Below are 24385 nucleotides of genomic sequence, written 5' to 3'. Positions count from 1 at the left end.
AATTCTCAATACTCAATCCTCAGTCCTCAGTCCTCAAACCTCAATCCTCAACCCACAGCCCTCATCCTCAATCCTAAATCCTCAATCCTCAATCCTCAATCTTCAACCCTCAATACTCAATCTTCAATCCTCAATCCTCAGTCGACAATCTGCAATCCTCAATGCACAATCCTCAATCCTCAATCCTCAGTCCTCAATCCTCAATCCTCAATCCTCAAACCTCAATCGTCAACCGTCAGTCCTCGTCCTCAAACCTCAACACCCAATCCTCAATCCTCAATCTTCAATCATCAATACTCTATCTTCAATCCTCAATCCGCAATCCTCAATCCTCAATCCTCAATCATCAATATTCAACGCACAACCCTCAGCCATCAATCCTCAATCCTCAATCCTCAATCCTCAATCCTCAGTCCTCAAACGTCAATCCTGAATCCTCAAACCTGAATCCTCAATCTTCACCCATAAGTCCTCAACGATCAATTGTCAATCCTCAATCCTCAATAGAATATCCTCAATTCACAGTTTTCAATACTCAATCCCCATTCTTCAATCTTCAAATCTCAATCGACAAACATCAATCCTCATCACGCAACCCTCAACACTCAGTCCTCAATCTTCAATCCACAATCCTCAATCCTCAATCTTCAATCCTCAATACTCAATCCTCAATGCTCAATACTCAATCGTCAATCCTCAGTCCTCAATCCCAAATCCTCAATCTTCAATCCTCAATCCTCAATCCTCAATCCTCAATCCTCAATCTTCAATCCTCAATACTCAATCTTCAATCATCAATCCTCAATCCTCAATCCTCAATCCTCAATCCTCAATACTCAATCTTCAATCCTCAATACTCAAACTGCAATCCTCAGTCCTCAGTCCTCACTCCTCAATTCTCATTCTTCAATCCTCAATACCGAATCCTCAATCTTCAATCCTCAATCCACAATCCTCAATTCTCAATCCACAATCCTCAATCCTCAATCCTCAATCCTCAATCCTCAATCCTCAATCCTCAGTCCTCAAACGTCAATCCTGAATCCTCAAACCTGAATCCTCAATCTTCACCCATAAGTCCTCAACAACCAATTGTCAATCCTCAATCCTCAATAGAATATCCTCAATTCACAGTTTTCAATACTCAATCCCCATTCTTCAATCTTCAAATCTCAATCCACAAACATCAATCCTCATCACGCAACCCTCAACACTCAGTCCTCAATCTTCAATCCGCAATACTCAATCCTCAATCTTCAATCCTCAATACTCAATCTTCAATCATCAATCCTCAATTCTCAATCCTCGATCCTCAATCTTCAATCATCAATATTCAATCTTCAATCCTCAATCCTCAATCCTCAATACTCAATCCTCAATCCTCAGTCCTCAAACCTCAATCCTGAATCCTCAATACTCAATCTTCAATCCTCAATACTCAATCTTCAATAATCAATCCTCAATTCTCAATCCTCAATACTCAATACTCAATCGTCAATCCTCAATCCCCAATCCTCAATCGTCAATCCTCAAACCTCAATCCTCAATCCTCAATCCTCAATCTTCAATCCTCAATACTCAATATGCAATCCTCAATCCTCTGTCCGCAATCCTCAATCCTCGATAGTCAATCCTCAACTTTCAATCCTCAATACTCAGTCTTCAATCCTCGATCCTCAATACTCAATCCTCAATCCTCATTCTTCATTCCTCAATACCCAATCCTCAATCTTCAATCCTCAATCCTCAATCCTCAATCCTCAATCCTCAGACCTCAAACAGCAATACTCAACCCTCAGACCTCGTCCTCATTCCACAACCATCAATACTGAATCCTCAATCTTCAATCATCAATATTCAACCTTCAGTCCTCAATCCTCAATCCTCAATCCTTAAACCTCAATCCTCAACCGTCAGTGCTCGTCCTCAAACCTCAACCCTCAATCCTCAATCCTCAATCTTCAATCATCAATACTCAATCTTCAATCCTCAATCCTCAATCCTCAATCCTCAATCCTCAATCCTCAATATTCAACGCACAACCCTCAACCATCAATCCTCAATTCTCAATACCCAAAAGAATATCCTGAATTCTCCTGGTTCAATACTCAATCCACAATATTCAATAATCAAATCTCAGTCCTCAAACATCAATACTCAACACGCAATCCTCAACACTCAGTCCTCTCTCTTCAATCCTCCATCCTCAATCCTCAATCCTCAAGCGTCAAACCTCAATTCTCAATCCTCAACCGTCAGTCCTCGTCCTCAAACCTCAACCCCCAATGCTCAAACCTCAATACCCAATCCTCAATCTTCAATCCTCAAACCTCAATCCTCAATCCTCAATCCTCAATCCTCAATCCACAATCTTCAATCCTCAATCCTCAGTCCACAAACCTCAATTCTGAATCCTCAATCCTGAGTCCTCAATCTTCAGCCCTCAGTCCTCAGCAATCAGTAGTCAATCCTCAATCCTCAGTAGAATATCCTCAATTCACAGCTTTCAACACTCAATACTCGATCTGCAATCTTCAAACCACTATCCACAAACATCAATTCTCATCACTCAACCCGCAACACTCAGTCCTCAATGTTCAATCCTCAATCCTCAATTCTCTATCTTCAATCCTCATTACTGAACCTTCAATCCTTAATCCTCAATCCTCAATCTTCAATCCTCAATCCTCAATCCTCAATTTTCAATCCTCAATCCTCAGTCCTCAGTCCTCAAACCTCAATCCTCAACCATCAGCCCTCATCCTGAATCGTCAATCCTCAATCCTCAATCCTCAATCCTCAAACCTCAATCTTCAACCGTCAGTCCTCGTCCTCAAACCTCAACCCTCAATCCTCAATCCTCAATCTTCAATCATCAATACTCAACCTTCAATCCTCAATCCCCAATCCTCAATCCTCAATCCTCAATCCTCAATATTCAACGCACAACCCTCAACCATCAATCCTCAATACTCAACCGTCAATCCTGAATTCTCAATACTCAATAGAATATCCTGAATTCTCATGGTTCAATACTCAATCCAAAATATTCAATAATCAAATCTCAATCCTCAAACATCAATTCTCAACACTCAATCCTCAACACTCAGTCCTCTCTCTTCAATCCTCCATCATCAATCCTCAATCCTCAAGCGTCAATCCTCAATCCTCAATCCTTAATCCTCAACCATCAATCCTCAGACCTCAAACCTCCACCCCGAATCCTCAATCCTGAATCCTCAATCTTCAGCCATAAGTCCTCAGCAATCAATTGTCAATCCTCAATCCTCAATAGAATATCCTCAATTCACAGTTTTCAGTACTCAATCCCCATTCTTCAATCTTCAAATCTCAATCCACAAACATCAATTCTCATCACGCAACCCTCAACACTCAGTCCTCAATCTTCAATCCTCAATTCTCAATCCTCAATCTTCAATCCTCAATACTCAATCTTCAATCCTCAATCCTCAATTCTCAATCCTCAGTGCTCAATACTCAATCGTCAATCCTCAATCCCCAATCCTCAATCTTCAATCCTCAATCCTCAATCCTCAATCCTCAATCCTCAATCTTCAATCCTCAATACTCAATCTTCAATCCTCAATCCTCAAACCTCAATCCTCAATCCTCAATCCTCAATCCTCAGTCCTCACTCCTCAATCCTCATTCTTCAATCCTCAATACCGAATCCTCAATCTTCAATCCTCAATCCTCAATCCTCATTTCTTAATCCTCAATCCTCAATCCTCAGACTTCAAACACCAATACTCAACCCTCAGTCCTCGTCCTCAATCCACAACCCTCAATCCTCAGTCCTCGAACCTCAAACCTGTATCCTCAATCCTGAATCCTCAATCTTCAGACCTCAGTCCTCAACAATCAGTTGTCAAATATCAATCCTCAATAGAACATTATCAATTCACAGTTTTCAATACTCAATACTCAATCTGCAATTTTCAAATCTTTATTCACAAACATCAATTCTCATCATTCAACACTCAACACTCAGTCCCCAACCCTCAATCTTCAATACTCAATCCTCAATCCTCAATCTTCAACCATTAATATTCAATCTTCAATCTTCAATCCTCAAACCTCAATCCTCAACCCTCAATCCTCAACGTTCAATCCTCAATACCCAATCCTCAGTCTTCCATCCTCAATACTCAATACTCAATCCTCAATCCTCAATACTCCGTCCTCAATCCTCAATCTTCAATTATCAATACTCAATCTTCAATCCTCAATCCTCAATCCGTAATCCTCAATCTTCAATCCTCAATACTGAATCTTCAATCCTTATTCCTCAATCCTCAATCCTCAATCCTCATACTTCAATCCTCAACACCCAACCCTCAATCTTCAACCCTCAATGTTCAATCCGCAATACCCAATCCTCAATCTTCAATCCTCAACCCTCAATCCTCAATCCTCAATCCTCAATCCTCAAACCTGAATCCTCAGTCTTCAGACCTCAGTCCTCAACAATCAGTTGTCAATCCTCAATCCTCAATAGAATATCCTCAATTCACAGGTTTCAATACTCAATACTCAACCTGAAATCTTCAAATCTCTATCCACAATCATCAATTCTCATCACTCAACCCTCAACACTCAGTCCCCAATCCTCAATCTTCAATCCTCAATCCTCAATCCTCATTCCGCAACTTTCAATCCTCAATACACAGTCATCAATCCTCAATACTAAATCGTCAATCCTCAATCCTCAGTCCTCAATCCACAATCCTCAATCCTCAAACCTCAATCCTCAATCGTCAGCCCTCGTCCTCAATCCTCAACACTCAATCCTCAATCCTCATTCTTCAATCATCAATACTCAATCTTCAATCCTCAATCCTCAATCTTCAATCCTCAATCCTCAATTCTCAGTACTCAATACTCAATCCTCAATCATCAATCCTCAATCCCCAATCCTCAATCTTCAATCCTCAATCCTCAATCCTCAATCCTCAATCCTCAATCTACATTCCTCAATACTCAATCTACAATCCTCAATCCTCAATCCTCAATCCTCAATGCTCAATCCTCAATCCTCAATCCTCAACCCTCAATCTTCAATCCTCAATACTCAATCTGCAATCCTCAATCTTCAATCCTCAATCCTCAATCCTCATTCTTCAATCCTCAATGCCCAGGCCTCAATCTTCAATCCTCAATCCTCAATCCTCAATTCTCAATCCTCAATCCTCAATCATCAATCCTCAATCCTCAGTCCTGAATCCTCAATCCTCAATCCTCAATCCTCAATGTTCAATCCGCAATACACAATCCTCAATCTTCAATCCCCAATCCTCAATCCTCAATCCTCAAACCTCAATCCTCAACCCTCAATCCTCAGTCCTCGAACCTCAAACCTGTATCCTCAATCCTGAATCCTCAATCTTCAGACCTCAGTCCTCAACAATCAGTTGTCAATTATCAATCCTCAATAGAATATTATCAATTCACAGTTTTCAATACTCAATACTCAATCTGCAATTTTCAAATCTTTATTCACAAACATCAATTCTCATCATTCAACACTCAACACTCAGTCCCCAACCCTCAATCTTCAATACTCAATCCTCAATCCTCAATCCTCGATCCTCAATCTTCAATCCTCAATACTCAATCTTCAATCCTCCATCCTCAACCGTCAATCCTCAATCCTCAATCCTCAATCGCCAGGCTTCAATCCTCAATGCTCATTTTTGAATCCTAAATCCTCAATCCTCAATCCTGATTCCTCAATCCTCATTCTTCAATCCTCAACACCCAATCCTCAATCTTCAATCCTCAATCCTCAATCCTCAACTCTCAATCCTCAATCCTCATTCCTCAGTCCACAAACCTCAATCCTCAACCCTCAGCCCTCATCCTCAATCCTCAATGCCCAGGCCTCAATCTTCAATCCTCAATCCTCAATCCTCAATTCTCAATCCTCAATCCTCAATCATGAATCCTCAATCCTCAGTCCTGAATCCTCAATCCTCAATCCTCAATCCTCAATGTTCAATCCGCAATACACAATCCTCAATCTTCAATCCCCAATCCTCAATCCTCAATCCTCAAACCTCAATCCTCAACCCTCAATCCTCAGTCCTCGAACCTCAAACCTGTATCCTCAATCCTGAATCCTCAATCTTCAGACCTCAGTCCTCAACAATCAGTTGTCATTTATCAATCCTCAATAGAATATTATCAATTCACAGTTTTCAATACTCAATACTCAATCTGCAATTTTCAAATCTTTATTCACAAACATCAATTCTCATCATTCAACACTCAACACTCAGTCCCCAACCCTCAATCTTCAATACTCAATCCTCAATCCTCAATCCTCGATCCTCAATCTTCAATCCTCAATACTCAATCTTCAATCCTCCATCCTCAACCGTCAATCCTCAATCCTCAATCTTCAATCCTCAATACTCAATCTTCAATCCTCAATCCTCAAACCTCAATCCTCAATCCTCAATCCTCAATCCTCAGTCCTCACTCCTCAATCCTCATTCTTCAATCCTCAATACCGAATCCTCAATCTCCAATCCTCAATCCTCAATCCTCAATCCTCAAACCTCAATCCTCAAACCTCAATCCTCAGTCCTTGAACCTCAAACCTGTATCCTCAATCCTGAATCCTCAATCATCAGACCTCAGTCCTCAACAATCAGTTGTCAATTATCAATCCTCAATAGAATATCATCAATTCACTGTTTTCAATACTCAATACTCAATCTGCAATTTTCAAATCTTTATTCACAGACATCAATTCTCATCATTCAACACTCAACACTCAGTCCCCAATCCTCAATCTTCAATACTCAATCCTCAATCCTCAATCCTCGATCCTCAATCTTCAATCCTCAATACTCAATCTCCAATCCTCCATCCTCAATCGCCAATCCTCAATCCTCAATCCTCAATCGCCAGGCTTCAATCCTCAATACTCAATTTTGAATCCTAAATCCTCAATCCTCAATCCTCATTCCTCAATCCTCATTCTTCAATCCTCAACACCCAATCCTCAGTCTTCAATCCTCAATCCTCAATCCTCAACTCTCAATCCTCAATCCACATTCCTCAGTCCACAAACCTCAATCCTCAACCCTCAGCCCTCATCCTCAATCCTCAATCCTCAATCTTCAATTCTCAATCCTCAGTCCTCAGTTCTCAACCCTCAATCATCAGTCCTCAGTCCTCAAACCACTACCCTCAAACCTCAGCCCTCATCCTCAATCCTCAATCCTCAATCCTCAATCCTCAATACTCAATCTTCAATCCTCAATACTCAATCTTCAATAATCAATCCTCAATTCTCAATCCTCAATACTCAATGCTCAATCGTCAATCCTCAATCCCCAATCCTCAATCTTCAATCCTCAAACCTCAATCCTCAATCCTCAATCCTCAATCTTCAATCCTCAATGCTCAATCTGCAATCCTCAATCCTCAGTCCGCAATCCTCAATCCTCGATACTCAATCCTCAATCTTCAATCCTCAATACTCAGTCTTCATTCCTCGATCCTCAATACTCAATCCTCAATCCTCATTCTTCATTCCTCAATACCCAATCCTCAATCTTCAATCCTCAATCCTCAATCCTCAATTCTCAATCGTCAATCCTCAATCCTCAGACCTCAAACAGCCATACTCAACCCTCAGACCTCGTCCTCAATCCACAACCATCAATACTGAATCCTCAATCTTCAATCATCAATATTCAACCTTCAGTCCTCAAACCTCAATCCTCAATTCTCAATCCTCAATCCTCAATATTCAACGCACAACCCTCAACCATCAATCCTCAATACTCAACCATCAATCCTCAGTTCTCAATACCCAAAAGAATATCCTGAATTCTCCTGGTTCAATACTCAATCCACAATATTCAATAATCAAATCTCAGTCCTCAAACATCAATTCTCAACACGCAATCCTCAACACTCAGTCCTCTCTCTTCAATCCTCCATCCTCAATCCTCAATCCTCAAGCGTCAATCCTCAATTCTCAATCCTCAACCGTCAGTCCTCGTCCTCAAACCTCAACCCCCAATGCTCAAACCTCAATACCCAATCCTCAATCTTCAATCCTCAAACCTCAATCCTCAATCCTCAATCCTCAATCCTCAATCCACAATCTTCAATCCTCAATCCTCAGTCCACAAACCTCAATTCTGAATCCTCAATCCTGAGTCCTCAATCTTCAGCCCTCAGTCCTCAGCAATCAGTAGTCAATCCTCAATCCTCAGTAGAATATCCTCAATTCACAGCTTTCAACACTCAATACTCGATCTGCAATCCTCAAACCATTATCCACAAACATCAATTCTCATCACTCAACCCGCAACACTCAGTCCTCAATGTTCAATCCTCAATCCTCAATTCTCTATCTTCAATCCTCATTACTGAACCTTCAATCCTCAATCCTCAATCCTCAATCTGCAATCCTCAATCCTCAATCCTCAATTCTCAATCCTCAATCCTCAGTCCTCAGTCCTCAAACCTCAATCCTCAACCCTCAGCCCTCATCCTGAATCCTCAATCCTCAATCCTCAATCCTCAATCTTCAATCCTCAATACTCAATCTTCAATCCTCAATCCTCAGTCCTCAATCTTCAATCCTCAATGTTCAATGCTCTATCCTCAATCCTCAGTCCTCAGTCATCAATCCTCAATCCTCAAACCTCAATCTTCAACCGTCAGTCCTCGTCCTCAAACCTCAACAATCAATCCTCAATCCTCAAACTTCAATCATCAATACTCAACCTTCAATCCTCAATCCCCAATCCTCAATCCTCAATCCTCAATCCTCAATATTCAACGCACAACCCTCAACCATCAATCCTCAACACTCAACCGTCAATCCTCAATTCTCAATACTCAATAGAATATCCTGAATTCTCATGGTTCAATACTCAATCCAAAATATTCAATAATCAAATCTCAATCCTCAAACATCAATTCTCAACACTCAATCCTCAACACTCAGTCCTCTCTCTTCAATCTTCCATCATCAATCCTCAATCCTCAAGCGTCAATCCTCAATCCTCAATCCTTAATCCTCAACCGTCAATCCTCAGACCTCAAACCTCCACCCCGAATCCTCAATCCTGAATCCTCAATCTTCAGCCATAAGTCCTCAGCAATCAATTGTCAATCCTCAATCCTCAATAGAATATCCTCAATTCACAGTTTTCAATACTCAATCCCCATTCTTCAATCTTCAAATCTCAATCCACAAACATCAATTCTCATCACGCATCCCTCAACACTCAGTCCTCAATCTTCAATCCTCAATCCTCAATCCTCAATCTTCAATCCTCAATACTCAATCTTCAATCCTCAATCCTCAATTCTCAATCCTCAGTGCTCAATACTCAATCGTCAATCCTCAATCCCCAATCCTCAATCTTCAATCCTCAATCCTCAATACTCAATCCTCAATCCTCAATCTTCAATCCTCAATACTCAATCTTCAATCCTCAATCCTCAAACCTCAATCCTCTATCCTCAATCCTCAATCCTCAGTCCTCACTCCTCAATCCTCATTCTTCAATCCTCAATACCGAATCCTCAATCTTCAATCCTCAATCCTCAATCCTCATTTCTTAATCCTCAATCCTCAATCCTCAGACTTCAAACACCAATACTCAACCCTCAGTCCTCGTCCTCAATCCACAACGCTCAATCCTCAATCCTCAATCTTCAATCATTAATATTCAATCTTCAATCTTCAATCCTCAATCCTCAATCCTCACCCCTCAATCCTTAACGTTCAATCATCAATACCCAATCCTCAGTCTCCCATTCTCAATACTCAATACTCAATCCTCAATCCTCAATACTCCGTCCTCAATCCTCAATGTTCAATCCTCAATACCCAAACCTCAATCTTCAATCCTCAATCCTCAATCCTCAATCCTCAATCCTCAATCCTCAGTCCTCTAACCTCAATCCTGAATCCTCAAACCTGAATCCTCTGTCTTCAGACCTCAGTCCTCAACAATCAGTTGTCAGTCCTCAATCCTCAATAGAATATCCTGAATTCACAGGTTCCAATACTCAATACTCAACCAGAAATCTTCAAATCTCTATCCACAATCATCAATTCTCATCACTCAACCCTCAACACTCAGTCCCCAATACTCAATCTTCAATCCTCTATCCTCAATCCTCAACCCTCAATCGCCAACCTCCAAGCCTGAATACTCAATCCTCAATCCTCAATCCTCAATCCCCAATCCTCAATCCTCAATCCTCATTCTTCAATCCTTAATACCCAATCCTCAATCTTCAATCCTCAATCCTCAATCCTCAATTCTCGACCCTCAATTCTCAGTCCTCAGACCTCAAACCTCAATCCTCAAACCTCAGCCCTCATCCTCAATCCTCAATCCTCAATCCTCAATCCTCAATCCTCAATCCTCAATCCTCATTCTTCAATCCTCAACCTTCAATGCTCAATTTTCAATCCTCAATCCTCAATTCTCAATCCTCAATCCTCAATCCTCAATCCTGAGTCCTCAAACCTCAATCCTGAATCCCCGATACTGAATCCTCAATCTTCAGCCCTCAGTCATCTACAATCAGTTGTCAATCCTCAGTCCTCAATAGAATATCATCAATTCAGAGTTTTCATTTCTCAATACTCAATCTGCAATCTTCAAATCTCTGTCCACAAACATCAATTCTCATCACTCAACACTCAACACTCAGTCCCCAATCGTCAATATTCAATCCTCAATCCTCAATCCTCAATCCACAATCCTCAACCTTCAATCCTCAATACTCAATCTTCAATGATCATTCCTCAATCCTCAATCCTCAATTCTCAATCCTCAACCGTCAATCTTCAATCCTCAATACTCAATCTTCAATCGTCAATCCTCAATGTTCAACCATCAATACCCAATCCTCAGTCTTCAATCCGTAATCCTCAATCCTCAACCCTCCATCCTCAATACTCAGTCCTCAATCCTCAATCTTCAATCCTCAATACTCAATCTTCAATCCTCAATCGTCAATCGTCAATCCTCAATCTCCAATCCTCAATACTGAATCTTCAATCCTCAATCCTCAATCCTCAATCCTCAATCCTCAATCCTCATTCTTCTATCCTCAACACCCAATCCTCAACCTTCAATCCTCAGTCTTCAATCTTCAATCCTCAATAGTCAATCTTCAATCCTCAATCCTCAATAATCAATCCTCAATCCACATTCTTCAATCCTCAACACCCAATCCTCAATCTTCAATCCTCAATCCTCAGTCCTCAATTCTCAATCCTCAATCCTCAATCCTCAGACCTCAAACATCAATACTCAACCCTCAGTCCTCGTCCTCAATCCACAACCCTCAATCCTCGATCCTCAATCTTCAATCATCAATATTCAATCTTCAATCCTCAATCCTCAATCCTCAATACTCAATCCACAATCCTCAATTCTCAATCGTCAATGCTCAATACTCAATCCTCAATCCTCAATACTCAGTCCTCAATCCTCAATCTTCAATCCTCAGTACTCAAACCTCAATCCTGAATCCTCAATTCTGAATCCTCAATCTTCAGCCCTCGGTCCTCTACAATCAGTTGTCAATCCTCAATCCTCAATAGAATATTATCAATTCACAGTTTTCATTACTCAATACTCAATCTGCAATCTTCAAATCTCTATCCACAAACATCAATTCTCATCACTCAACCCTCAACACTCAGTCCCCAGTACTCAATATTCAATCCTGAATCCTCAATCCTCAATCCACAATCCTCAACGTTCAATCCTCAATACTCAATCTTCAATGCTCATTCCTCAATCCTCAATCCACAATCCTCAATCCTTAATCCACAATCTTCAATCCTCAATTCTGAATCTTCAATCCTCAATCCTCAATCCTCAATCCTCAATCCTCATTCTTCAACCATCAACACCCAATCCTCAATCTTCAATCCTCAATGTTCAATCCGCAATACCCAATCCTCAATCTTCAATCCTCAACCCTCAATCCTCTATCCTCAATCCTCAATCCTCAATCTTCAATCCTCAATACTCAATCTTCAATCCTCAATCCTCAATCCTCAATCCTCACTCCACATTCTTCAATCCTCAACACCCAATCCTCAATCTTCAATCCTCAATCCTCAGTCCTCAATTCTCAATCCTCAATCCTCAATCCTCAATCCTCAGACCTCAAACATCAATACTCAACCCTCAGTCCTCGTCCTCAATCCACAACCCTCAATCCTCAACACCCAATTCTCAATCTTCAATCCTCAATCCTCAGTCCTCAATTCTCCATCCTCAATACTCAATCCACAGTCCTCAATGTTCAATCCTCAATACCCAAACCTCAATCTTCAATCCTCAATCCTCAATCCTCAATCCTCAATCCTCAATCCTCAATCCTCAGTCCTCAAACCTCAATCCTGAATCCTCAAACCTGAATCCTCAGTCTTCAGACCTCAGTCCTCAACAATCAGTTGTCAGTCCTCAATCCTCAATAGAATATCCTCAATTCACAGGTTTCAGTACTCAATACTCAACCTGAAATCTTCAAGTCTCTATCCACAGTCATCAATTCTCATCACTCAACCCTCAACACTCAGTCCCCAATCCTCAATCTTCAATCCTCTATCCTCAATCCTCAACCCTCAATCGCCAATCTCCAATCCTGAATACTCAATCTTCAATCCTCAATCCTCAATCCTCAATCCCCAATCCTCAATCCTCAATCCTCATTCTTCAATCCTCAATACCCAATCCTCAATCTTCAATCCTCAATCCTCAATCCTCAATTCTCGACCCTCAATTCTCAGTCCTCGGACCTCAAACCTCAATCCTCAAACCTCAGCCGTCATCCTCAATCCTAAATCCACAATCCTCAATCCTCAATCTTCAACCCTCAATACTCAATCTTCAATCCTCAATCCTCAGTCCACAGTCTGCAATCCTCAATGCACAATCCTCAATCCTCAATCTTCAATCATCAATACTCTATCTTCAATCCTCAATCCGCAATCCTCAATCCTCAATCATCAATCCTTAATCCTCAATATTCAATCCTCAATAATTAATCTCCAATCCTAGATCCTCAATCCCCAATCTTCAATCCTTAATCCTGTATCACCAATCCTCAATCCCGAGTCCTCAATCTTCAATCCACAATGCTCAATCCTCAATCCTCATTCCTCAGTCCTCAATCCTCAATCCTCAGTCCTCAAACCTCAATCCTCAACCGTCAGTCCTCGTCCTCAATCCTCAACCCTCAATCCTCAATCCTCAATCTTCAATCCTCAATACTCAATATTCAATCCTCAATCCTCAATCCTCAATCCTCAATTATCAATCCTCAATCCTCAATCCTCAATCCTCAATCCACATTCTTCAATCCTCAATACCCGATCCTCAATCTACAATACTCAATCCTCAATCCTCAATTCTCAATCCTCAATCCTCAGTCCTCAGTCCTCAAACCTCAAACCTCAATCCTCAACCCTCAGCCCTCATCCTCAATCCTCAATCCTCAATCCTCAATCCTCAATCTTCAATCCTCAATACTCAATCTTCAATAATCAATCCTCAATCCTCAATCCTCAATCCTCAATCCTCAATCCTCAATCCTCAATCTTCAATCCTCAATACTCAAACTGCAGTCCTCAATCCTCAGTCCTCACTCCTCAATCCTCATTCTTCAATCCTCAATACCGAATCCTCAATCTTCAATCCTCAATCCTCAATCCTCAATCCTCAGACTTCAATCACCAATACTCAACCCTCAGTCCTCGTCCTCAATCCACAACCCTCAATCCTCAATCCTCAGTCTTCAATCATTAATATTCAATCTTCAATCTTCAATCCTCAATCCTCAATCCTCAATCCTCAATCCTCAATCCACATTCTTCAATGCTCAATACCCGATCCTCAATCTACAATACTCAATCCTCAATCCTCAATTCTCAAACCTCAATCCTCAGTCCTCAGTCCTCAAACCTCAAACCTCAATCCTCAACCCTCAGCCCTCATCCTCAATCCTCAATCCTCAATCCTCAATCCTCAATCTTCAATCCTCAATACTCAATCTTCAATAATCAATCCTCAATCCTCAATCCTCAATCCTCAATCCTCAATCCTCAATCTTCAATCCTCAATACTCAAACTGCAATCCTCAATCCTCAGTCCTCACTCCTCAATCCTCATTCTTCAATCCTCAGTACCGAATCCTCAATCCTCAATCCTCAATCCTCTATCCTCAATCCTCAATCCTCAGACTTCAATCACCAATACTCAACCCTCAGTCCTCGTCCTCAATCCACAACCCTCAATCCTCAATCCTCAATCTTCAATCATTAATATTCAATCTTCAATCTTCAATCCTCAATCCTCAATCCTCAACCCTCAATCCTCAACATTCAATCATCATTACCCAATCCTCAGTCTTCCACCCTCAATCCTCAATACTCAATCCTCAATCCTCAATACTCAGTCCTCAATCCTCAATCTTGAGTCCTCAATACTCAATCTTCAATCCTCAATCCTCAATCCTTAATCCACAACCTTCAATCCTCAATACTGAATCTTCAATCCTCAATCCTCAATCCTCAATCCTCAATCCTCATTCTTCAACCCTCAACAACCAATCCTCAATCTTCAATCCTCAATGTTCAATCCGCAATACCCAATCCTCAATCTTCAATCCTCAACCCTCAATCCTCAATCCTCAATCGTCAATCCTCTATCTTCAATCCTCAATACTCAATCTTCAATCCTCAATCCTCAATCCTCAATCCTCACTCCACATTCTTCAATCCTCAACACCCAATCCTCAATCTTCAATCCTCAATCCTCAGTCCTCAATTCTCAATCCTGAACCCTCAATCCTCAATCTTCAATGCTCAATACTCAATCGTCAATCCTCAGTCCTCAATCCACAATCCTCAATCTTCAATCCTCAATCCTCAATCCTCAAACCTCAGCCCTCATCCTCAATCATCAATCCTCAATCCTCAATCCTCAACCTTCAATCCTCAATACTCAATCTTCAATCCTCAATCCTCAGTACTCAAACCTCAATCCTCAATCCTCAATCCTCTGTGATCAATCCTCAATCTTCAATACTGAATCGTCATTCCTCAGTCCTCGAACCTCAATCCTCAATCCTTTATCCTCAATCTTCAATCCTCAATAATTAATCTCCAATCCTAGATCCTGAATCCCCAATGTTCAATCCTTAATCCTGTATCACCAATCCTCAATCCCGAGTCCTCAATCTTCAATCCACAATGCTCAATCCTCAATCCTCAATCCTCAGTCCTCAATCCTCAATCCTCAATCCTCAAACCTCAATCCTCAACCGTCAGTCCTCGTCCTCAATCCTCATCCCTCAATCATCAGTCCTCAATCTTCAATCCTCAATACTCAATATTCAATCCTCAATCCTCAATCCTCAATCCTCAATCTTCAATCCTCAATCCTCAATCCTCAATCCTCAATCCACATTCTTCAATCCTCAATACCCGATCCTCAATCTACAATACTCAATCCTCAATCCTCAATTCTCAATCCTCAATCCTCAGTCCTCAGTCCTCAAACCTCAAACCTCAATCCTCAACCCTCAGCCCTCATCCTCAATCCTCAATCCTCAATCCTCAATCCTCAATCTTCAATCCTCAATACTCAATCTTCAATAATCGATCCTCAATCCTCAATCCTCAATACTCAATCCTCAATCCTGAATCTTCAATCCTCAATACTCAAACTGCAATCCTCAATCCTCAGTCCTCACTCCTCAATCCTCATTCTTCAATCCTCAATACCGAATCCTCAATCTTCAATCCTCAATCCTCAATCCTCAATCCTCAGACTTCAAACACCAATACTCAACCCTCAGTCCTCGTCCTCAATCCACAACACTCAATCCTCAATCCTCAATCTTCAATCATTAATATTCAATCTTCAATCTTCAATCCTCAATCCTCAATCCTCAACCCTCAATCCTCAACGTTCAATCCTCGTTACCCAATCCTCAGTCTTCCACCCTCAATCCTCAATACTCAATCCTCAATCCTCAATACTCAGTCCTCAATCCTCAATCTTCAATCCTCAATACCCAATCTTCAATCCTCAATCCTCAATCCTTAATCCACAATCTTCAATCCTCAATACTGAATCTTCAATCCTCAATCCTCAATCCTCAATCCTCAATCCTCATTCTTCAACCCTCAACACCCAATCCTCAATCTTCAATCCTCAATGTTCAATCCGCAATACCCAATCCTCAATCTTCAATCCTCAACCCTCAATCCTCAATCCTCAATCCTCAATCCTCAATCTTCAATCGTCAATACTCAATCTTCAATCCTCAATCCTCAATCCTCAATCCTCACTCCACATTCCTCAATCCTCAACACCCAATCCTCAATCTTCAATCCTCAATCCTCAGTCCTCAATTCTCAATTCTCAATCCTCAATCCTCAATCCTCAGACCTCAAACATCAATACTCAACCCTCAGTCCTCGTCCTCAATCCACAACCATCAATCCTCAACACCCAATCCTCAATCTTCAATCCTCAATCCTCAGTCCTCAATTCTCGATCCTCAATACTCAATCCACAGTCCTCAATGTTCAATCCTCAATACCCAAACCTCAATCTTAAATCCTCAATCCTCAATCCTCAATCATCAATCCTCAATCCTCAATCCTCAGTCCTCAAACCTCAATCCTGAATCCTCAAACCTGAATCCTCTGTCTTCAGACCTCAGTCCTCAACAATCAGTTGTCAGTCCTCAATCCTCAATAGAATATCCTCAATTCACAGGTTTCAATACTCAATACTCAACCTGAAATCTTCAAATCTCTATCCACAATCATCAATTCTCATCACACAACCCTCAACACTCAGTCCCCAATCCTCAATCTTCAATCCTGTATCCTCAATCCTCAACACTCAATCGCCAATCTCCAATCCTGAATACTCAATCTTCAATCCTCAATCCTCAATCCCCAATCCTCAATCCTCAATCCCCATTCTTCAATCTTCAATACCCAATCCTCAGTCTTCAATCCTCAATCCTCAATCCTCAATTCTCGACCATCAATTCTCAGTCCTCAGACCTCAAACCTCAATCCTCAAACCTCAGCCCTCATCCTCAACCCTCAATCCTCAACCCTCGATCCTCAATCCTCAATCCTCAATCCTCATTCTTCAATCCTCAATCTTCAATGCTCAATCTTCAATCCTCAATCCTCAAACCTCAATCCTCAGTCCTCAAACCTCAATCCTGAATCCCCGATACTGAATCCTCAATCTTCAGCCCTCAGTCCTCTACAATCAGTTGCCAATCCTCAATCCTCAATAGAATATCATTAATTCACAGTTTTCATTACTCAATACTCAATCTGCAATCTTCAAATCTCTATCCACAAACATCAATTCTCATCACTCAACCCTCAACACTCAGTCCCCAATCGTCAATATTCAATCCTCAATCCTCAACCCTCAATCCACAATCCTCAGCGTTCAATCCTCAATACTCAATCTTCAATGATCATTCCTCAATCCTCAATCCTCAATTCTCAAACCTCAATCGTCAATCTTCAATCCTCAATACTCAATCTTCAATCCTCAATCCTCAATGTTCAACCATCAATACCCAATCCTCAGTCTTGAATCCTCAATCCTCAATCCTCAATGCTCAATACTCAATCGTAAATCCTCAGTCCTCAAACCCCAATCCTCAATCTTCAATCCTCAATCCTCAATCCTCAATCCTCAATCCTCAATCTTCAATCCTCAATACTCAATCTTCAATCCTCAATCCTCAATCCTCAATCCTCAATCCTCAATCCTCAATCCTCAATCTTCAATCCTCAATACTCAAACTGCAATCCTCAATCCTCAGTCTTCACTCCTCAATTCTCATACTTCAATCCTCAATACCGGATCCTCAATCTTCAATCCTCAATCCACAATCCTCAATTCTCAATCCACAATCCTCAATCCTCAGACTTCAAACACCAATACTCAACCCTGAGTCCTCGTCCTCAATCCGCAACCCTCAATCCTCAATCCTCAATCTTCAATCATCAATATTCAATCTTCAATCCTCAATCCTCAATCCTCAATCCTCAATACTCAATCCACAATCCTCAATTCTCAGTCGTCAATGCTCAATACTCAATCGTCAATCCTCAATCCCCAATCCTCAATCTTCAATCCTCAATCCTCAATCCCCAATCCTCAATCCTCAATCTTCAATCCTCAATACTCAATCTTCAATCCTCAGTCCTCAATCCTCAATCCTCAATCCTCAGTCCTCAAACCTCAATCCTGAATTCTCAACCCTGAATCCTCAATTTCAGCACTCAGTCCTCAACAATCAGTTGTCCATCCTCAATCCTCAATAGAATATCCTCAATTCACAGGCTTCAATGCTCAATACTCAACCTGCAATCTTCAAATCTGTACCCACAAACATCAATTCTCATCACTCAACCCTCAACACTCAGTCCCCAATCCTCAATATTCAATCCTCAATCCCCAATCCTCAATCAACAATCCTCAATCTTCAATCCTCGATACTCAATCTCCAATACTCAATCCCCAATCCTCGGTCATCAATCCTCAATCGTCAATCTCCAATACTGAATACTCAATATTCAATCCTCAATCCTCAATCCTCAACCCTCAATCCTCAATCCTCAATTCTCAATCGTCAATGCTCAATACTCAATCGTCAATCCTCAATACCCAATCCTCAATCTTCAATCCTCAATCCTCAATCCTCAATCCTCAATCCTCAATCTTCAAGCCTCAATACTCAATCTTCAATCCTCAGTCCTCAATACTCAATCCTCAATCCTCAATCCTCAATCCTCAATCTTCAATCCTCAATACTCAAACTGCAATCCTCAGTCCTCAGTCCTCACTCCTCAATCCTCATTCTTCAATCCTCAATACCGAATCCTCAATCTTCAATCCTCAATCCTCAATCTTCAATTCTCAATCCTCAATCCTCAATCCTCAGACTTCAAACACAAATACTCAACCCTCAGTCCTCGTCCTCAAACCACAACCCTCAATCCTCATCCCTCAATCTTCAATCATTAATGTTCAATCTTCAATCTTCAATCCTCAATCCTCGGTCCTCAACCCTCAATCCTCAACGTTCAATCCTCAATACCCAATCCTCAGTCTTCCACCCTCAATCCTCAATACTCAATCCTCAATCCTCAATACTCAGTTCTCAAACCTCAATCTTCAATCCTCAGTCCTCAAACCTCAATCCTGAATCCTCAATCCTGAATCCTCAATCTTCAGCCCTCAGTCCTCTACAATCAGTTGTCAATCCTCAATCCTCAATAGAATATCATCAATTCACAGTTTTCATTACTCAATACACAATCTGCAATCTTCAAATCTCTATCCACAAACATCAATTCTCATCACTCAACCCTGAACACTCAGTCCCCAGTCCTCAATGTTCAATCCTGAATCCTCAATCCTCAATCCACAATCCCCAACGTTCAATCCTCAATACTCAATCTTCAATGCTCATTCCTCAATCCTCAATCCTCAATTCTCAATCCTCAATCGTCAATCGTCAATCCTCAATACTCAACCTTCAATCCTCAATCCTCAATCCTCGGTCCTCAATCCTCAATCGTCAATCTCCAATCCTGAATACTCAATCTTCAATCTTCATTCCTCAATCCTCAATCCTCAATTCTCAATCCTCAATCCTCAGTCCTCAATCCTCAATCCTCAATCCTCAAACCTCAATCCTCAAACGTCAGACCTCGTCCTCAAACCTCAACCCCCAATCCTCAGTCCTCAATCTTCAATAATCAATACTCTATCTTCAATCCTCAATCCGCATTCCTCAATCCTCAATCCTCAATCGTCAACATTCAACGCACAACCCTCAGCCATCAATCCTCAATCCTCAATCCTCAATCCTCAATCCTCAGTCCTCAAACGTCAATCCTGAATCCTCAAATCTGAATCCTCAATCTTCACCCATAAGTCCTCAACAATCAATTGTCAATCCTCAATCCTCAATAGAATATCCTGAATTCACAGTTTTCAATACTCAATCCCCATTCTTCAATCTTCAAATCTCAATCTACAAACATCAATCCTCATCACGCAACCCTCAACACTCAGTCCTCAATCTTCAATCCACAATCCTCAATCCTCAATCTTCAATCCTCAATACCCAATCTTCAATCCTCAATCCTCAATCCTCAATTCTCAATCCTCAATGCTCAATACTCAATCGTCAATCCTCAGTCCTCAATCCCAAATCCTCAATCTTCAATCCTCAATCCTCAATCCTCAATCCTCAATCCTCAATCTTCAATCCTCAATACGCAATCTTCAATCATCAATCCTCAGTCCTCAATCCTCAATCCTCAATCCTCAATCCTCAATCTTCAATCCTCAATACTCAAACTGCAATCCTCAGTCCTCAGTCCTCACTCCTCAATTCTCATTCTTCAATCCTCAATACCGAATCCTCAATCTTCAATCCTCAATCCACAATCCTCAATTCTCAATCCTCAATTCTCAGTCCTCAATCCTCAATCCTCAATCCTCAATCCTCAATCCTCAGTCCTCAAACGTCAATCCTGAATCCTCAAACCTGAATCCTCAATCTTCACCCATAAGTCCTCAACAATCAATTGTCAATCCTCAATCCTCAATAGAATATCCTCAATTCACAGTTTTCAATACTCAATCCCCATTCTTCAATCTTCAAATCTCAATCCACAAACATCAATCCTCATCACGCAACCCTCAACACTCAGTCCTCAATCTTCAATCCGCAATCCTCAATCCTCAATCTTCAATCCTCAATACTCAATCTTCAATCATCAATCCTCAATTCTCAATCCTCGATCCTCAATCTTCAATCATCAATATTCAATCTTCAATCCTCAATCCTCAATCCTCAATACTCAATCCACAATCCTCAATTCTCAATCGTCAATGCTCAATACTCAATCGTCAATCCTCAATCCCCAATCCTCAATCTTCAATCCTCAATCCTCAATCCTCAATCCTCAATCCTCAATCTTCAATCCTCAATACTCAAACTGCAATCCTCAATCCTCAGTCTTCACTCCTCAATTCTCATTCTTCAATCCTCAATACCGGATCCTCAATCTTCAATCCTCAATCCACAATCCTCAATTCTCAATCCACAATCCTCAATCCTCAGACTTCAAACACCAATACTCAACCCTGAGTCCTCGTCCTCAATCCGCAACCCTCAATCCTCAATCCTCAATCTTCAATCATCAATATTCAATCTTCAATCCTCAATCCTCAATCCTCAATCCTCAATACTCAATCCACAATCCTCAATTCTCAGTCGTCAATGCTCAATACTCAATCGTCAATCCTCAATCCCCAATCCTCAATCTTCAATCCTCAATCCTCAATCCCCAATCCTCAATCCTCAACCTTCAATCCTCAATACTCAATCTTCAATCCTCAGTCCTCAATCCTCAATCCTCAATCCTCAGTCCTCAAACCTCAATCCTGAATTCTCAACCCCGAATCCTCAATTTCAGCCCTCAGTCCTCAACAATCAGTTGTCAATCCTCAATCCTCAATAGAATATCCTCAATTCACAGGCTTCAATGCTCAATACTCAACCTGCAATCTTCAAATCTGTACCCACAAACATCAATTCTCATCACTCAACCCTCAACACTCAGTCCCCAATCCTCAATATTCAATCCTCAATCCCCAATCCTCAATCCTCAATCCTCAATCTTCAATCCTCGATACTCAATCTCCAATCCTCAATCCTCAATCCTCGGTCATCAATCCTCAATCGTCAATCTCCAATACTGAATACTCAATATTCAATCCTCAATCCTCAATCCTCAACCCTCAATCCTCAATCCTCATTCTACAATCCCCAATACCCAATCCTCAATCTTCAAATCTCTATCCACAAACATCAATTCTCATCACTCAACCCTCAACACTCAGTCCCCAGTCCTCAATATTCAATCCTGAATCCTCAATCCTCAATCCACAATCCTCAATCCTCAGACTTCAAACACCAACACTCAACCCTCAGTCCTCGTCCTCAATCCGCAACCCTCAATCCTCAATCCTCAATCTTCAATCATTAATATTCAATCTTCAATCCTCAATCCTCAATCCTCAATCCTCAACTCTCAACCCTCAATGTTCAATCCTCAATTCCCAATCCTCAGTCTTCAATCCTCAATCCCCAATCCTCAATCCTCAATCCTCAATTCTCAGTCCTCAATCCTCAATCCTCAATCCTCAATCCTCAATCCTCAGTCCTCAAACGTCAATCCTGAATCCTCAAACCTGAATCCTCAATCTTCACCCATAAGTCCTCAACAACCAATTGTCAATCCTCAATCCTCAATAGAATATCCTCAATTCACAGTTTTCAATACTCAATCCCCATTCTTCAATCTTCAAATCTCAATCCACAAACATCAATCCTCATCACGCAACCCTCAACACTCAGTCCTCAATCTTCAATCCGCAATACTCAATCCTCAATCTTCAATCCTCAATACTCAATCTTCAATCATCAATCCTCAATTCTCAATCCTCGATCCTCAATCTTCAATCATCAATATTCAATCTTCAATCCTCAATCCTCAATCCTCAATACTCAATCCTCAATCCTCAGTCCTCAAACCTCAATCCTGAATCCTCAATACTCAATCTTCAATCCTCAATACTCAATCTTCAATAATCAATCCTCAATTCTCAATCCTCAATACTCAATACTCAATCGTCAATCCTCAATCCCCAATCCTCAATCGTCAATCCTCAAACCTCAATCCTCAATCCTCAATCCTCAATCTTCAATCCTCAATACTCAATATGCAATCCTCAATCCTCTGTCCGCAATCCTCAATCCTCGATAGTCAATCCTCAACTTTCAATCCTCAATACTCAGTCTTCAATCCTCGATCCTCAATACTCAATCCTCAATCCTCATTCTTCATTCCTCAATACCCAATCCTCAATCTTCAATCCTCAATCCTCAATCCTCAATCCTCAATCCTCAGACCTCAAACAGCAATACTCAACCCTCAGACCTCGTCCTCATTCCACAACCATCAATACTGAATCCTCAATCTTCAATCATCAATATTCAACCTTCAGTCCTCAATCCTCAATCCTCAATCCTTAAACCTCAATCCTCAACCGTCAGTGCTCGTCCTCAAACCTCAACCCTCAATCCTCAATCCTCAATCTTCAATCATCAATACTCAATCTTCAATCCTCAATCCTCAATCCTCAATCCTCAATCCTCAATCCTCAATATTCAACGCACAACCCTCAACCATCAATCCTCAATTCTCAACACCCAAAAGAATATCCTGAATTCTCCTGGTTCAATACTCAATCCACAATATTCAATAATCAAATCTCAGTCCTCAAACATCAATACTCAACACGCAATCCTCAACACTCAGTCCTCTCTCTTCAATCCTCCATCCTCAATCCTCAATCCTCAATCCTCAAGCGTCAAACCTCAATTCTCAATCCTCAACCGTCAGTCCTCGTCCTCAAACCTCAACCCCCAATGCTCAAACCTCAATACCCAATCCTCAATCTTCAATCCTCAAACCTCAATCCTCAATCCTCAATCCTCAATCCTCAATCCACAATCTTCAATCCTCAATCCTCAGTCCACAAACCTCAATTCTGAATCCTCAATCCTGAGTCCTCAATCTTCAGCCCTCAGTCCTCAGCAATCAGTAGTCAATCCTCAATCCTCAGTAGAATATCCTCAATTCACAGCTTTCAACACTCAATACTCGATCTGCAATCTTCAAACCACTATCCACAAACATCAATTCTCATCACTCAACCCGCAACACTCAGTCCTCAATGTTCAATCCTCAATCCTCAATTCTCTATCTTCAATCCTCATTACTGAACCTTCAATCCTTAATCCTCAATCCTCAATCTTCAATCCTCAATCCTCAATCCTCAATTTTCAATCCTCAATCCTCAGTCCTCAGTCCTCAAACCTCAATCCTCAACCATCAGCCCTCATCCTGAATCCTCAATCCTCAATCCTCAATCCTCAATCTTCAATCCTCAATACTCAATCTTCAATCCTCAATCCGCAGTCCTCAATCTTCAATCCTCAATGCTCAATGCTCAATCCTCAATCCTCAGTCCTCAGTCCTCAATCCTCAATCCTCAAACCTCAATCTTCAACCGTCAGTCCTCGTCCTCAAACCTCAACCCTCAATCCTCAATCCTCAATCTTCAATCATCAATACTCAACCTTCAATCCTCAATCCCCAATCCTCAATCCTCAATCCTCAATCCTCAATATTCAACGCACAACCCTCAACCAT

The sequence above is a fragment of the Calliopsis andreniformis genome, unplaced genomic scaffold (assembly GCF_051401765.1).
Source record: "Calliopsis andreniformis isolate RMS-2024a unplaced genomic scaffold, iyCalAndr_principal scaffold0135, whole genome shotgun sequence".
Classification (NCBI taxonomy): domain Eukaryota; kingdom Metazoa; phylum Arthropoda; class Insecta; order Hymenoptera; family Andrenidae; genus Calliopsis; species Calliopsis andreniformis.
Note: the sequence above shows the minus strand (reverse complement) of the source record.